At 37.6% G+C, this 15,859-nt stretch overlaps 1 protein-coding gene across 3 annotated transcripts in view; it reads left to right on the top strand.

Annotated features, from left to right (window-relative positions):
* The window catches only part of NELL1 (neural EGFL like 1), a 746,684-nt gene that overhangs the window by 147,178 nt on the left and 583,647 nt on the right, over positions 1-15,859 (top strand). The gene's annotated exons all lie outside the window — the stretch shown is intronic.

Raw genomic sequence — 15,859 nt, 5'->3', positions numbered from 1 at the left:
TGATCTTAAAGAAAAAGCTTTCAGATTTTCACCATCGAGTATGATGTTAGTTGTGGGCTTGTCATATATGGCCTTTATTATGTTAAAGTATGTTCCTTCTGTGCCCACTTTGTTGAACGTTTTTAACATGAAAGGATGTTATATTTTGTCAAATGCTTTCTCTGCATCTGTTGAGTTGATCATATGATTTTTCCTTTTCATTCTATTAATGTGGAAAATCTACACAGTCATGTAACCATCATCATAATTAAGATAAAGGATCATTCCAAAACCTCCAAAAATTCCCCTGTGCCGCTTTTTATTCAACTCTTCTCATCCTGAACCTCTACCAACCACTGATCTGTTGTCTGGTCCTATAGTTTTGCCTTTCCCAGAATGTTATATAAATCCAATTATATATGTTGAGATTCACCCATGTTGTTGTGTGTATCAGTATTTTATCCTTTTGTTGTTGAGTAGTATTCCAATTCTGTTGTATGGGTGTACCACAATTTATCTATTCCTCATTCATGGACACTTAAACACTGTTTTGAGTTTTGTGCATTTATGAATAAAGCCACTAAAAACATTTGCATACAAGTTTTTGTATGAACAAAAGTTGTCATTTCATTTGGGTAAATGTGTAGGAGTGGGATTGCTGGGCCTTACATTAAGTGTATGTTTAACTTTATAAGAAAATGCCAACATAATTTCCAAAGTGGCTGTACTATTTAGCATTCCCACTAGCAGTATACAAAAATCCCGGTTAGAGCCTTACATTTCAACAGTTTGTGTAGGGATGAGAGGAGTGGGTTAGATGCCATGCAAGATTGGATGTTGGGGCAGAACCTTCTGAAATAAAGTCACAACCCAAAAGACTACACTTCCAGTGGAACGGTAGGCAGAAATAGCTTACTATTTAGCAAAGGGAAGCAATCCAATAACTAGTCTTTCTCTACCTCATCTCCACACAGGAAAAAAATTATAGTTCCCTGATGAGAATTTGAAACCACAGCCCTGACATTGTTCAGGCTTGAAAGTTGGATTTACTTTACCCATGAAATTCAATTAGCTGTCTTAAAGTGGTCTTCGGTTGGGCACCTTGGGATTCCTGATGAAGGAATTACACATTATCTTTGAGGAAAGTCAACTGCAGTGTAGACCTCACAGGATTCCCACAGATTAAGTTCATGCAAATATGATTTTTTAAGCCATCATTAGTGAGAATGGAAAGACCCGATGAACTTCCCAGTTAGCCCTCAAAGGGCTGCAAACATTGGAATTACAAAATAATGAATTTTAAAAATCCCTATGTTTGAAATGTTTAAAGAAACAAAATAACAAGTCAAAAAAATGTGTGATGACTATAGAGGATAAATATGACTAGGGAGATTTGAACCAAAAAACTTCCAGAAATGAAAAACATTGTCATTGAATTGAAAAAAACTCAGAGAACCCACTAAAGGGTAGATTAAACACAGGTGGAGAGAGCATTTGTGAAATGGAAAATATTGTCAAAGTGGTTACCCTAATAGTAGTGCAGAGATAAAGAGGAAAATACGAGAGATTAAAATATATAGAAGATACATGTATATGCAAAAAATATATTTTATTATGCTGTTTATATATGTGGTTAATGTGTGTGTCTATATATACACACATATATATTTGAAAATTCCAGAAGATAATGGAAGAAAGAGGTTATGGGCATCATTAGAAATATGATGGCTAAGAATTTTCTAAAATTGATAAGAGACATCAATTCTCCCTACAGCAAACACAAAGAAATCCAAGTGTATGTTAGATATTGTTGTCTAACAAATCACTTAGGAAACTTAGAAGCTTAAACAATAGGTATTTTATTTAGCTCCTAATTCTTTGGGTTGATTGGATGATTTTTGTGGTCTGGCCTGGCTATGCTGATATCGACTGTGCTCTCTTACATGACTGTGGTCAATTGGCAGGTCAGCAGGTGGCAGGATGATCTAAGGTGGCCTCTTCACGTCTCTGGTAATAGGCTGGCTGTTGACTGGTGTAGCTCAGTTCTCTTCCATATGGTCCCATTCTCTAGCGGCCTGGCTCAGGCTCTCCACATGACAGTCTTGAGATTCCAGGAGTAAGAAGAGAGCAAGCCCTAGTATATTAGTGCTTTTCAAGGGTCTGTTTGCTTGATGACATTTGCTAATAATTTACTACCCAAAGCAAGTCATAGGGCCTAATCCAGAGTCAAGGGGTAAAGAGATAGTTTCTGTGTCTTGAAGGACTATTCTGCAACATCGCATTGCAAGGATATGGATGCAAAGAGGGGAAGAATTTTTGACCATTTTAATAATCTATTATACAAATCAAGATAAATAGACAGTCACACCTAGACATACTAGTGGAAGAGCAGAACTACAAAGACACAGAGAAGATCTTAAAAGTAACCAGTGAGAAAAGGCAAATTTGCCACAAAAGAATAACATAGATTGAACAGCTGGCTTTTAAACAGTAAAAGCAGAAACCAAAAGGTAATAGAAAAAATGTTTTCAAAGTTTTGGGAGAAAATACATCCCGAGTGTAGTTGCACATATCCAGCTTAATTATCATTTACGAGTGAGTGTGAGATGAAGAATTTGTAGACAAACAAAACTCTCCGTTTATGACCAATAGATATTCATTAAAGAAAGTTCCCAGAAGAAAGACATAAAGTGCAAGGACAGTTGAACAAATAAATTGTTGGAGAGCTTGCATGAAACTGACTAATCATTGTTTGATTAAATAGTAATAATGGTGCCTAATTTTGGAAAAGTAAAGTTAAAAATATTAGACAACAATAAAATAGGGGATGATCTGATTTATAGTGTTCTAAGACCTTGTATTGGTCAGAAAATGAATAGAGAAATTGATTGATTTTAGACTTTGTTCGCGTGTTAAAAATTTAAACCAGCACCAAAATAATAGTGTTTAATTTCTAAATTTAAGTATGAGAGAGAGAGGGTATTTCTTAAAAAGTTCTATCAACACAAAAGAAGGCAAGAAGAGAAAAAAATGTTTAATATACGATAGCAGATATAATTCCAGTTCACCATATTCTCTATCAAATTAAGTGATTTACACTCAGTGGTTAAAAGTCAGTATTATATTGGATTCGTAAAACTCAAGTCCTGATGTATATTGTTTATATTGAAACAATTAAAAAATAAGGATTTATAAATGTTGATAGTGAAGTGGTTAAAAAAAAAAAGAAAAAGAACAGAAATAGGCCAAACTAAACGTGAGAAAGCTGTTGTAGGAGCTCTGGCAATATCCAACTTCAAGGCCCAAAAGTTTCCCACGTAATGATAAAGAATTGTAAAATTATGTTTAGGTGCCTACACCTAAACATAACCTGAAAATGTACACTGCAGCCTTACAGAATAACGGGGATGGATGGTCTCACTACAGGGTGCTGGGTCCACTGAATATCCCTGTGGGAGGAAACTAATCTTGACCTCTGTTTCACACCAAATGCAAAATCAATTCCATGGGATTATAGACCTAAATCTGAAAGGTAAACCAGTAAACCTTAAAAAGATAACATAGAAAAACATCTTTATGACCTTAATGTAGGAAAAATAATTCTTAAATAAGACATAAGTAATAACCATAAAAAAAAAGGTTGATATATTGGAATATATTACAATTTGGAACTTTTTTCAAAATACATGACTAAGAGTACAAGGGCATGCCATAGAATAGGAGAAGCTATTCAAAGTAGTTCTATCCTACAAAGGCACAAGAAGCAGAAGTTTAATAAGTACCCAACTTAAGAAGATAGAAAAAGAAAATCAGAATAAATCCAAAAAAAGTAAAAGGCATGAAAAAATAAGCATATAAGAATAGAAATTAATAAAATAATGAGTAGGATACAACAGATAAGATCAAGAAAGCCAGGATTTGCTCATTTGAGAAGACAAATCTGGAAGTCTGAGCAAGAAAAAATGAGAGAAGGCATAAAACACAGTAGGAATATAAAAAAGCACATAAAAATACTGTAAAAATTAAAACAATGGTAATTAATCATTTATTAACAATTTTATGCTAATAAAATGGAAAATTAGAAAGAAATGGACAGTTTTCTAAAAATATCTAAAGTATCAAAATGGCCTTAAGAAATTAAAAACCCAGGTAGTCTTAGAATCATTAAAGTATCATAAAGAATTCATGATTCAAAATCTATTGTATCAGTTAGCTTTTGATGTGTAGCAAATCAACTCCAAGTTTAATGGCTTGAAGCAGCAACCGCTTACTTAGCTCACGGTTTTGTGATTTGGCAATGTGGGCTGGGCTTGGCTGAATGATTCTTGTATTCTCAGTGGGCTCACCCTTGCATCTTTGGCCAGCTGGTTTCCTGGGGGCTGTTCTAGAAGGGCCGTCGCTGAGATGGCTCATCTCTGCTTCGTGTGATCTCTTATGTTCTAGCAGGCCAGCCGGAGCTTGCTGACATGGTGGCTGTTCAGGGTTTCCAGAGGTGGAGCAGAAATGTGCATTGCCTTTTGACACCTAGGCTTAAAACTTGCATATTGTTATTTTTGCTGCATTGTATCCACCAAAGCAAGTTACAGGGCCAGATTCAAGGGTAGGAGAAATAAACTCCACCTTTTGATGGTCTATGCTACAAATTCTCATTGCCCAGGGCATGGACCCAGCAAGGAGCAAAGGATTGTGACCATTTTTGCAATCTACCATTCTCTCTGCCAAATAACCACTGGGCTCAGACAGTTTTACGAGGGAATTATATCACATCCAAGGAAATCATTCCAATCTTATATAAATTCTTCCTGAGAAGAGAAAAAATGAGAACACTATCCATCTCATTTATGAAGATAGTGTGACCTTGATTCCCAAACTAGACAAGGACTGTGTAAGAACGGAATTGCACAGGCCAATTTACTTTTGAACACAGATTAGATTAAAAATTCTAAACAAGATACTAGCAAATTGAATCCAGCAGTGTTCATTTGTGTCTGGGTGTGTGACCCAAAGAATGACCACTTTGGTTATTCCAGCAATCCAAATCTGTTTTTATCACCAAAAAATTTATTAGTATAATTTACCACGTTAGACAAACACAGGGAGAAAAAAATCCAATAGTCATCACAGAAAAAGCACTAGATGAAATTCAATACTGACTCATGATAAGAAATTCTTAGCAAAATAGGAGAAGGAAACTTCGTTAAACTGATAGAGTGTATGAAGTAAACATACATAAAAACACAATACTTATGGTTTAAATATTAAGAGAATTTCTGTTAAAATCGGGGATCATACAGGAATTCTTATCACAATTGTTTCGTTTCAATGTTATACTGTAGGTCCTTACCAGCAAAATAAATAAAAGCCTTAAGGATTGTTAAAAAGGAAAATGTAATTATTCACAAATTATATAATTGTCTACATAGAAAATAGGATCCACAAGTTATTAGAATTACCAAGATTGTTCAGAAAGAGTGCTGGATATAAAAACCAAGAACAAAATCAATTGCATTGCTGAACAAAAGCAGCAGCAGCAACAACAATAACAAAAATGCAGATAAATAGAATCTTACGGTTATAATATCAAAAAATGTATAAAGCACTTAAGAACAAATCATACAAAATATTTACATGAGACTTATGGAGAAAATTATAAAATTTTATTAAAAATCATTAAAGAAGAACTGAATGGGGAGAGGTAGACCATGTTCTTGGAGAAGAAGGCTTAAAATGTCACTTTTTCCCAAATTGATGTCTAGATTCAGTGAACTTGTAATAAATTCCCACTAGGATTTTTTTTTTTTTGGCGGAATCTGCAATCTGATTCTAAAATTAATATGGAAGACTGAAGACAAAGAATAATGAAGACGTTTCTGAAGAAGTAAAGGGAGGGGCTTTCTCTTTCGGATATGAAGGCTTATTATGAAGTTATAGCAATAAACAGAGAGAGTGTGATATCAGTGCAAGGACTGGCACATGAGAGATTGATCAGTGCAAGGATTGGCACAGGAGAGAAAGGAGAGGCCAGAAAGAGGCCTTTCATCATATGTGAAAACTTAGAAACTTGGTACATAACTGAAGTGACCTTCTGATCAATGGGGAAAGGATGTATTCATCAATAAATGGTTACAAAAATCAACTATTTAAATATTTAATATATATATTAATTGATGTAATTGATTTTCATGTATGGTGTCAAGAAAAGATTCAAATATGTGTTTGAACACCACACAAAAAAATCAATGATAATTATGATTGAATTAAATACCTAAATGTGAAAGCAAAATTTTGAAAGTTTCAGAAAAACAACAAAGGAGCATATCTTCATGATCTCAGGGTAGAGAAGAATTTATTAAGCAACATTAAAAACTGTAAAAGCATTTAAGAAAATGTTAATATATAAAATAATCTCTTCATCAGAGAAGATCTTGGTAATGAGATCAATTAGCAAAGAAGTAGTATCCATTAAAGAAATGCTATAAATCAATAAGGAAATTTTCATAACTCAATAAGAAATCAGGCAAAAGATATGAAAAGGCAGTTCCCTAAAGTGGAAACGTGGATTAGTGGCTCTCTAACTTTAGAGCATGTCCAAATCTCCTAAAGGGCTTGTGAAAACACAGGTAGCTGGATGTCAGCAAAATGGTGGAGCAGGCAGCTCCAACCTCCTGTCCCTCCACAGAAATATCAAAAAACAAGCCGACAGTGTCAAAATTTTGGTAAAAATTCAAAGATTTATAGCAACCAAGTGAATTCTAAATCAAGAAAAGGACAACATCAAAATAGTAGGAAAGCTTTGTGGCATTTTTACTTGCCCTTGCCCCACACCACTCACAGCTCAGCGGCAGTTTTGAAGATGTCAGGTCATGTTCCCAGTGTGGGGCAGTAGTCCCTGGTTCTGGAGGAAGCAGAGCAAACCTCATTTACAAATTATTTTCTATGTCTGTTCTGTCTGGGACAACCTGCTTCACCTAACTCAGAACTCTTCTAGACCAGAAAATTGAAAATATTGCAAAGCTAACAACCCACATCTACCTGGGGCAGTAGATTACAACTGACACACACAGTAGCCTACCCAAAGCAAGGAGCAAAAGCTGGGGAGAGAGATTCCTTGGGCAATTAGGGAATTCAAAATCACCCACGTATAGAAAGCCACATGCATGTCCAGAGCAAAGACCTGAGAGAGACTTAAGGTTTCACTTTGGGCTGATCCTCTTAGCAAGCATGGCCAAGTGTTGAAGGAGGGCTCCACCATCTGTCTATTTTTCTGTCCCTCTCTCAGCTCCTGGCATTTAAGGAAATCTCCATCTAAACTTGATCTGAATACAGGCTCAAGAACAGAGATTTCAGTGACCAGACACAACAAGGAATACAGTCTATGCAAAAAATAATTGGGAAAGTCATTAAACAAATGGACTACTACAGCATTCAACAATAAAACAAAAATAAAAATGAAAACAAAACAATTCCAGGAAACCCTGGGGAAGGGAGAGCATCTGACCTTCAGAGTCACTACAACAGTCAAATGGCCATGTTCAAATACAATCACAAGGCAAACAAACAGGAAGGTATTGCCATTCAAAGGAACAAAATAAATGGACAGAAACCATCCCTGAGGAAGCCCAGACATTGAACTTACTAGACTAAGACTTTAAAATGATCATCTTAAATGTGCTCAAAGAGCTAAAGGAAAGTATAGACAAAGAACTAAAGGGAGTCAGGAAAACTATGTATGAACAAATGAGAATATCAATAAAAAGATAAATTATAAAAAGGAAGCCAACATATTCTTCAGCTGAGAAGTACGACTGAAATGAAAAATTCACTAGAAGAATTTACCAGCATTTCTTGAGTGGGCTGAAGAAAGAATCATTAACTTGAAGATAAGACAATTGAAAGTAACCAGTCTGAGGCCCAGAAAGAAAAATGAATGAAGTCACAGTTGAAGGCATGTGGATACAGGAAGGGGAATCAATTTGCATTCTTTCTACCACATACTTTCTTACTGAAACTTTTCCATTTCCTTCATCACTCTTATTATGCTTTGAAAGTATAGGCAGGGCTGGCTTCACGGGTGGTCAACCTGTGCAGTTCTACAGGGCGCTGCACTTAGAAAGGCCCCAAGATTGTTTAAAGCTCTGCTGTTGCCATTTTCAAATTTTCAATAATTTTTGAACAGGGGATTCTGCAAGTTATGTAGCTGGTCCTGGGTATAATTTTTAATGGTGTTTACTTGTTTATTATTGATCACTCTTTCTAGATTGTAAGCCTTACCAGGATCAGCACTGTGTCTATTTTATTCAGCAAGTGCTTAGAATTGCAGTAGGTACATAGTTGGTGGCCAGCCCTGGTGGGGTCTAGTGGTTAAGATTCAGCACTCTCACTGCCACAGCTGGGGTTTGTTACCACTCAGGGAACCACACCACCCATCTGTCAGCTGTCATACTGTGGTGGCTGTGTGTTGCTATGATGCTGAAAGCTATGCCACCAGTATTTCACATACTAGCAGGGTCACTCAGGGTGGACAGGTTTCAGCAGAGCTTCCAGACTAAGACAGACTAGGATGAAGGACCTGGCCACCCACTCCTGAAAAAAATGACCGTGTAAACCTTATGAATAGCAATGGAACATTGTCTGGTAGAGTGCCAGAAAGTGAGGAGATGGTGCAAAAAGACCGGGTAGGGTTCTGCTCTGCTGTACACAGGGTCACTAGGAGTTAGAATTGACTCGACTGCACTAACAATAACAACAAACATAGTTGGCAGACAGTATACTCTTAAAATGAATGAGTGCACAAGCTATGAATCTGCCTTCTCATTTGTAAAGTGGCAAAGATATCATAAAGCTAATGCAGATTGTAAAAGAATATATATTAAAAGCCCCTGGCACATAGTAGGTTTGCAACGTGCATTCTATCCCTTTTTTTCTTATGTATTTAATGCTCCCCGTGTGCTTAACACTATACTGTAGAAATGATAGGCACTCTTCCTGCCTTTTAGGAACTTCTGTTTCAGTTTGGGATCTTGTGATTAAGAGAGGGAGAACAGTTAGTCCTATTATCTATCTATTCCAGCTTGACGAGTGTATGATTCTCTGTAGATGAAAAGAGCCTTGTGCTTAAGAGCGCAAATCTGTGATACAGACAGAAAACACAAAGGGTGTTCATAGACTTGGACCATCATTTTGCTGCAGAGGTCGGTTGTAGGGATGTGTAAGAGAGTACCAATGATTACTGAATGCTTTTTATGTTTTAGTCCTTGTGTGGCCCTACACATATCGTCTCATTTAATTACATTTCATCTTCAGAGAATCCTAATGAGGTAGCTATTATTAACCCTATTGTATAGATCAGGCATTGGAGCTGGGAGAGATTAAGCAATTTGCCAGTCTCACATAGGTTATAAGTGATGGAAATGGGATTTAAGGTTAAGCCCTTATTTATTTCAAAGTCTTTGCTCATTCGTTCAAACATTCATTCATCAAATATTTTTAGCGTCTTGCTTACCATGTACTAGTCACTGTGATAGATGGAGACATTTCACTTAACTACTCCATGTCCCATAGAGGAGGCAGACCCTATTGTCTTTTTCTGGGGCTCCAGCCCAAAGGAACAAGTGGTCCCAGTGAGAAGCGCCAGAAAGGGATGGCAATTCAAAGTCCGTCTCCCTAGGGAGCAATGTGATTCTCTTTCCTCCTCTGTAAGAGTAGTCTCATCGAATGGCTCTTTAGAGGTAATCTTTCAGAACTCTCCTCCCCCTCAGAATCCTGTATATCGACCAGTAGTCCTGGCCATCCTTTGGTGAGGTGAGATGGCTGGGGTAGGGGAAATATGTCAGTGTCTCATTACAGAAATTATTTCCATCAATTCAATGCTGCAAAAATCTCCCTGTAAAAGAGGCAGCCACTTCTCAGGTGAGAGTCAGCACATCTTCAGGCTTTTAATATTTATCTTGTAGAAGCTGCCTCCTGGTTCCAAGAACCACACCTGCTTTATTGCTCCCAAACTAAAAATGCTTATGATGTGCTTTCAGGTTAAAATAGCATTATTCTCTATTTTAAATATTAATACATCGCCTCATAGGCAGTGTAAAAGCAAAAGCTCCTCGCTTGTCTAACCTGATTTCTGGGCTCTTGTGGGTCTTTATGGAGAGTGCAGTAACAGGGCTGCTGATTAAAGAGCAGAGGATGGCATCATCTGCTTGATGCCTGGCACATGAGCCTCTAGCATTAGGTAATGCATATCAGAGACACAGAACACAAGGTGGAGATTTCTTCAACACAGCATCCATTTGAGAAGATAGCTAGCTAGTAGTAATAGGCTTATCTGAATCTTCTGATTGTCATAGATTTTCATTATCAAGATGGTCGACTACCACTCAGTTTCCTTTTGATGCCTTCTAAGCTGGTTATGCTGTTACTATTTCAGAGGGTAAAGACATAAAGAGCGAGCCTAGGTGAATCACAGTGACTTACAGGATGCTTCAGCATGTTGGGTGTTCTGACAGTTTCTAAATAGTTGAGATCTCAGGGATTCCCATCCAAAGCCTTTCCAGAGGTCAAGGCTCTGTCTGTCTGTCTCAGTCTGTCTGGTGAATTTGGGTCTGAAATCTTTCCCTTACCTGGACATCACTGTCTCCTTAACAGCTGAGCTGTCACTGCGAAGGGAAATTGATTACAATTTTTTTTTATGCCACAGCTGTTGTTTTTTACCTCAGCTGGTTCCCATAATTCCACAGATGGTAAACATGTGTTTATAGGCACATAGGAAAAGCAGATCTATTGGATTCCTCCCATCTCTAATTCTTATTTTTCCTTTCCTGCAGAAAGTCCAAGTCTCAGAGCTGAGGAACCTTATACATTTGTAGATTAATATTTCTGTGCATTAAGATTTTGGAAACAGCAGGACAGCTAATGATATGCTAATGAGCTGACAGCTTTTATTGATCATAATGAAAGTCGACAAGTGTCTTTCTTGGCTTTTATGCAAGCTGGAATATTTTATTAACTGACTTCAGGGCAGAAATACATAATTCCTTGCATTTTGAAAATTCTTCTTGTGAGATTCCCGAGTCTTAGTTTTTGTTAGCCTGTTGGTAAAGCTTGAGTCCTTGCCAGTTTATAAACCGAACACATCTTCATCCATATATTTACATGCCCTGTGGGAACTCTCCCCACCCCCTTTCCCTTTCAAAGCAATTTGTTTCAGTGTTTTAGCATACAAAAAAATAGAACCATTTTCTTCAGTGTAAACAGAGATCTGAAGGAAAATAAGAGCGTTAAAAAAGAATTAGCATTTGTTTGGCGGCAAAGCTGCTTCCATTTGTATCAGAAAGCTCAGAGTATTGGAAGAGCTTGCCTAATCTTAGTTATTCCTTACATCAGAGGGGCCTAATGGCATTATTTTTCTAATCTTTTTTTTTTTTTTATCGCGTCTTCCTATATTTCTTACTGTGAAATGAGAAATGTTCTTGGAATAATGGAATAACAGTCATTAGTTCCCCAAACGAAAACCCATAATGCACAACCTACCTGGTGCAAATTTATTTTTCAGTGCCTGGTGAGCTGAGTGCAGGAGCTAGAGTGTGGCAACAGGTGGATTTAACAAAGGGAAGAAAATATCCATTTTTCTCCCTTCCATCAGTACTAATAGTAAAAGCTTATTAATTTGAGCTCTGCACCACAGGGATCTATTTAGATCCTCAGATCAGCTAAGGTTTAACATTGCAGTAACAATGAGGAAATGGATTGTTTAGCAAATTAATAGTGTAAATAAGATTGCAAGGGGGGGAATATTAGGTTCCCTTAAGAGACTTCTGTTTTCAGCACTGAAAAACTGGTTTAGCAACCTGTTTGCACCTAATGCAAATAATTCATTGTGTATGGTTGGTTGGTATCTAGCCACTACGGCAATTAAGATAGAGCCTCATTTTGATAACAGGACCTCCTTGTAACAACATCTTGTTAGCTGATGTACCTGTGGGGCTCTCTCAAATGAAATACTTTTGCTCGCACCATGTTGTAGTGGCTCAGCACTGGTTTTAGAGTTCGTAGACCTGTAGTTTATGGCCTAAGATTAAGGTGTCCTTCAGGAAAGCTACTTAGATATCCAAGCCTTGGGTTTTTCTTAGGTCAAATGACAGGTGATCTGGCCTCAGATCAGGAGTCCTCATTGGGTGTATCAAAATCATCTCAGAAGCTTTTTCAAAGTATATATGACTGTCCTCCCTCAATCTCTAAAATTCTGATATGTCCCCCTAGTTTAAAAACTAATATCTTACATGATCTTCACAGGCTCTTACAGCTCTGAAAATTATATTGTTCAATATAGTATAATTCATAGTTTTCAGGAATTTGATGCTTTTAAAGTATGTATTACGCCTACTGTGTAAAATATACTATGATAGGAACTGCAGGGGACACCGAGATGAAAATATCTGATTTTTGCCTTCATGATGTTTAGAATCTAGAAATTCTGTTGGTTGCCTTTCAGTTCCAAATCAGTGAGGTCTTACTCTATTCATATATTGGATTTGGGTGCTTTTTACACCACTGTGAACTTTTTTTTTGTTGTTTTTGTCAGGAGGACTAGCCCTGAGCTAACATCCGATGCCAATCCTCCCCCCCACTTTTTTTTTTCTTGAGGAAGATTGGCCCTGAGCTAACATCCATGCCCACCTTCCTCTACTTCATATGGGATGCCGCCACAGCATGGCTTAACAAGCGGTGCATCGGTGACCCAAACATGAGAACCCCGGGCCGCCAAAGCAGAGCGAGCGCACTTAACCACTTGCGCCACTAGGCCGGCCCCACCACTGTGAACTTTTAAGGAGTAAACCCTTTTGTTTCAAAAGAAACAAATGATTTACAATAGAGCAGAGTTTTTCAAAGTGGGGCCATTTGACCTTTCATCAGAATCATCTGGGACAGCTTTTAAAAATGAAGTGTCTGGGGAAGAGGGAGAATCTCCCTCCTCCCTCTTCCTTAAGGTTCTTATGGCTGGCCAAATAATTAACAAGACAGGTTAGCAGGAGAAAATAATACCAAGTTTAATAACATGTATACATGGGAGAAACTCAGAAATGAGCAACTCGTCCGTCTGTCTAAGCTGCTTGCTTAAGTATTGCAGCTAAAGGGGAGGAGTGTGTTGGGGGCGGGTAGTGGCCTGGGACTTCAGAGGGCAGGAAGACAATTCTTTTCAGGGTCATCTATAGATAATGTGGTCAGGGAGAGATAGAGTTTTTTGATAAAAGGGGCTTGGTGCCCCTCCCATTGTAACATCTATTTTACATTATCATTACAGCCATCATGATAGAAGATCTGTTCCAGGAAGGAGCCACCATGTCAAATTCTTTAGGCAGTTAGTGGGGGAGGTCAAATGTCCTTCAGAGAAAACAATCAAGGTAAAGAGATATATTTCAGGGTGGCCAAATCTTGATCTCCCACAGAAGATTCCTGGGCCCACTCCAACACGACTGAAACAGAATCTGGGGTTGACCCAGGAATCTGAATGTTAAACAAATACTCAAGGGGATTCTTAAGAAACTTGAAAATAGAGCAAATAGTTCTGAAAAAATGAGATCAAATGAGGTCGGCTAGCAGAGACCCAGCTAGAGTCGCATTTTTCAGTTAAGTGTAGATTCATTTAAAATTAAATGAGGAGAAATAATAGTAATTCTATCTTTTTATCCCTTATTTCATCTCCTTTGGGAGAAGTTGCGGTTCTCAAAGGCATGTTTTCATCTGTAGAAATCTTCATAGACGATTTTTCTGGGAGAAATAAGGCTAATTGAGCTGCTTTGTAGTTTGTAGTTATAAAACTTTCTAAAGAAAACTACATGCTTAGCAAGTGCTTCTTTTAATGACAAGTGTCCAGGCACTAAATATTCCATATGGCAATTCAATACAAGGCCTTCTGGTTCTCGCTCTGGGGAAGGTGCTGGGATATATACACATGTGTGTATTTACATGTGCACTCACATACGCTCAGACTTCTTTGGGTGACAGTTGGCTTTGGTATAGTATATTGCCACCCTTCTTTTAATCAAGCATGGAATTACATCCACTCAAGTAAATTAACATTCCCATCTTGATTCATTTGGCAAGAACAAGTATTCATGCCAGTATATGTGCTGACGCTCGTGACTTTTCCTTAGAAAAAATACCGAGTGTTTTGAGTTTTTGTGTCAATGGCCATTGAGGAGCTGTCAGATCTTATTTCTGTTTTTGTTCAAGTCAACATGATTGACCTTCATCTAATGATCTGTGTAACACACGTGTGTGTGTGCCAGAGATTAAAAATGGAAAGAGAAGTGCGGAAGGAGGCAGGTAGAAGAAAGGTGTGGGAGAGGCAATTTGTAATTTATAATATAACAAAATTGGTAGTCACTTAAAAAAACAAAAAAGGAAAACTGCTGTGTACTATGTTATGGTGCTACGGGATGAGTGGATGATATATCCTTTTCAAATGGATTTTCCATTTGTTTTTGGAAACGTAATTAATTCTATGACAAATGTACTGCAGGTTTCTGAGTGCCCTTTTCATGGCTGATAAAAAATAAGAATGATTCAGGGTCTTTTGATGTACAGGTTATAGATCCACCCGATCCTTTCCTGGTACATGTGCTTTCACCCTCTCTGCATCACCCAGAGTCCTTGTTTGCCTGCGGTCTCTGTTTTTGCACTGAAATCCCTAAGTCCTGGGCAAACGTGGATAGTTGATCACTCTCAATTCATCCATATTCACCTGATTAGATGTTTTCTAATGTGATATTCAGTTCTCCATGATGGTCTGTTCCTTGGTGGAAATCTATAGCTTTTTCTGTCTTTGATTGATTTTTTTTCTTTTAACTTGAAAGGTAGCAAAAGCACAGAGATCAAAATTGTGACAATTTCAGTTTGGACACCTGTTTCATTGACCCAGCACTCGGGTGCTGGGAAGATCTTTAGCTTTTGCATACAGCACTTCTTTTTCCAGATGAAACAACTAAAGCTCAGAGAAGGTGGTTGACTTATTGTCTAAGTTCTGGCTAGAAATGGATCCAGAACTTGAACCCAGGTCCCCTGACTTCCAATCTGTCTTTTCTCAAACTTCCCAAGTGTGCTTGAAAGGTGCCCTGGCCTATCAAAGGAGTTAATTTGCTTTGAAAAACTGAACAGCTTCATACCGGGAAGAAGCTGATTCACTTAGATTGTGCTCCATCAATTGCTCCCCAGAATTTCCTGCAAGAGACCATGAATTCATATTAAGGAGCAGTGGCAGGGCCTTCCTCCCCATGGTGAGGCTGTCTCCTGTCGTAATCACAAACACTGCATCATCCTCGAAGAGGAAGAGGTTAATAAATGTTTCTAATTCTGAGGAAGAGGTCCTGTGATCCTGTTATTTCTGTTAATATTTCCAATTAATATTTTATCTTGAAATAATAAGCAGAAACAGCAAATGCTGATTACCTTCTGCTGTTTAGAAAATGAGCACATAAATGTTAAATGCTACTCCCTCTAAAAGACTTGCAGCACTATCTTAAGCCTATATTTTATTTATGAACTAAGCTCAGTATTCTGAACCAGCTTCCACATCTTCCATCTGTTCTGTAATATCTCTTCCATCAAATCAAGGGGGAAAAAAACCTCCTAAAAACAGAATCTTGAAATTTAACTTGAAAAATCCAAAAGCCAAGTCAATATTTTCATTGAGAGATGGCAGCCCCAATGACATTCTTAAATTCAGGCTGTTCTTCCAGGCTGTTACAGAATTAAAAGCCCACCTTTTACTCACAGTGAAATTTTGAGCTAGTCTTAAGACTCACCAGCAAAGACTCATGTTACTCAATTAGCTGAGAGCAAAGATTGTTATGAAATTTTTCCCATGTCTAATTTTATTTCCTTA

The sequence above is a fragment of the Ceratotherium simum genome, chromosome 7, assembly GCF_057802395.1.
Source record: "Ceratotherium simum simum isolate JZ-2026a chromosome 7, ASM5780239v1, whole genome shotgun sequence".
In the NCBI taxonomy this organism is placed as follows: Eukaryota; Metazoa; Chordata; class Mammalia; order Perissodactyla; family Rhinocerotidae; genus Ceratotherium; species Ceratotherium simum.
The sequence above is the reverse complement of the archived record's forward strand: the minus strand, read 5'-3'. Positions and strand labels throughout refer to the sequence as shown.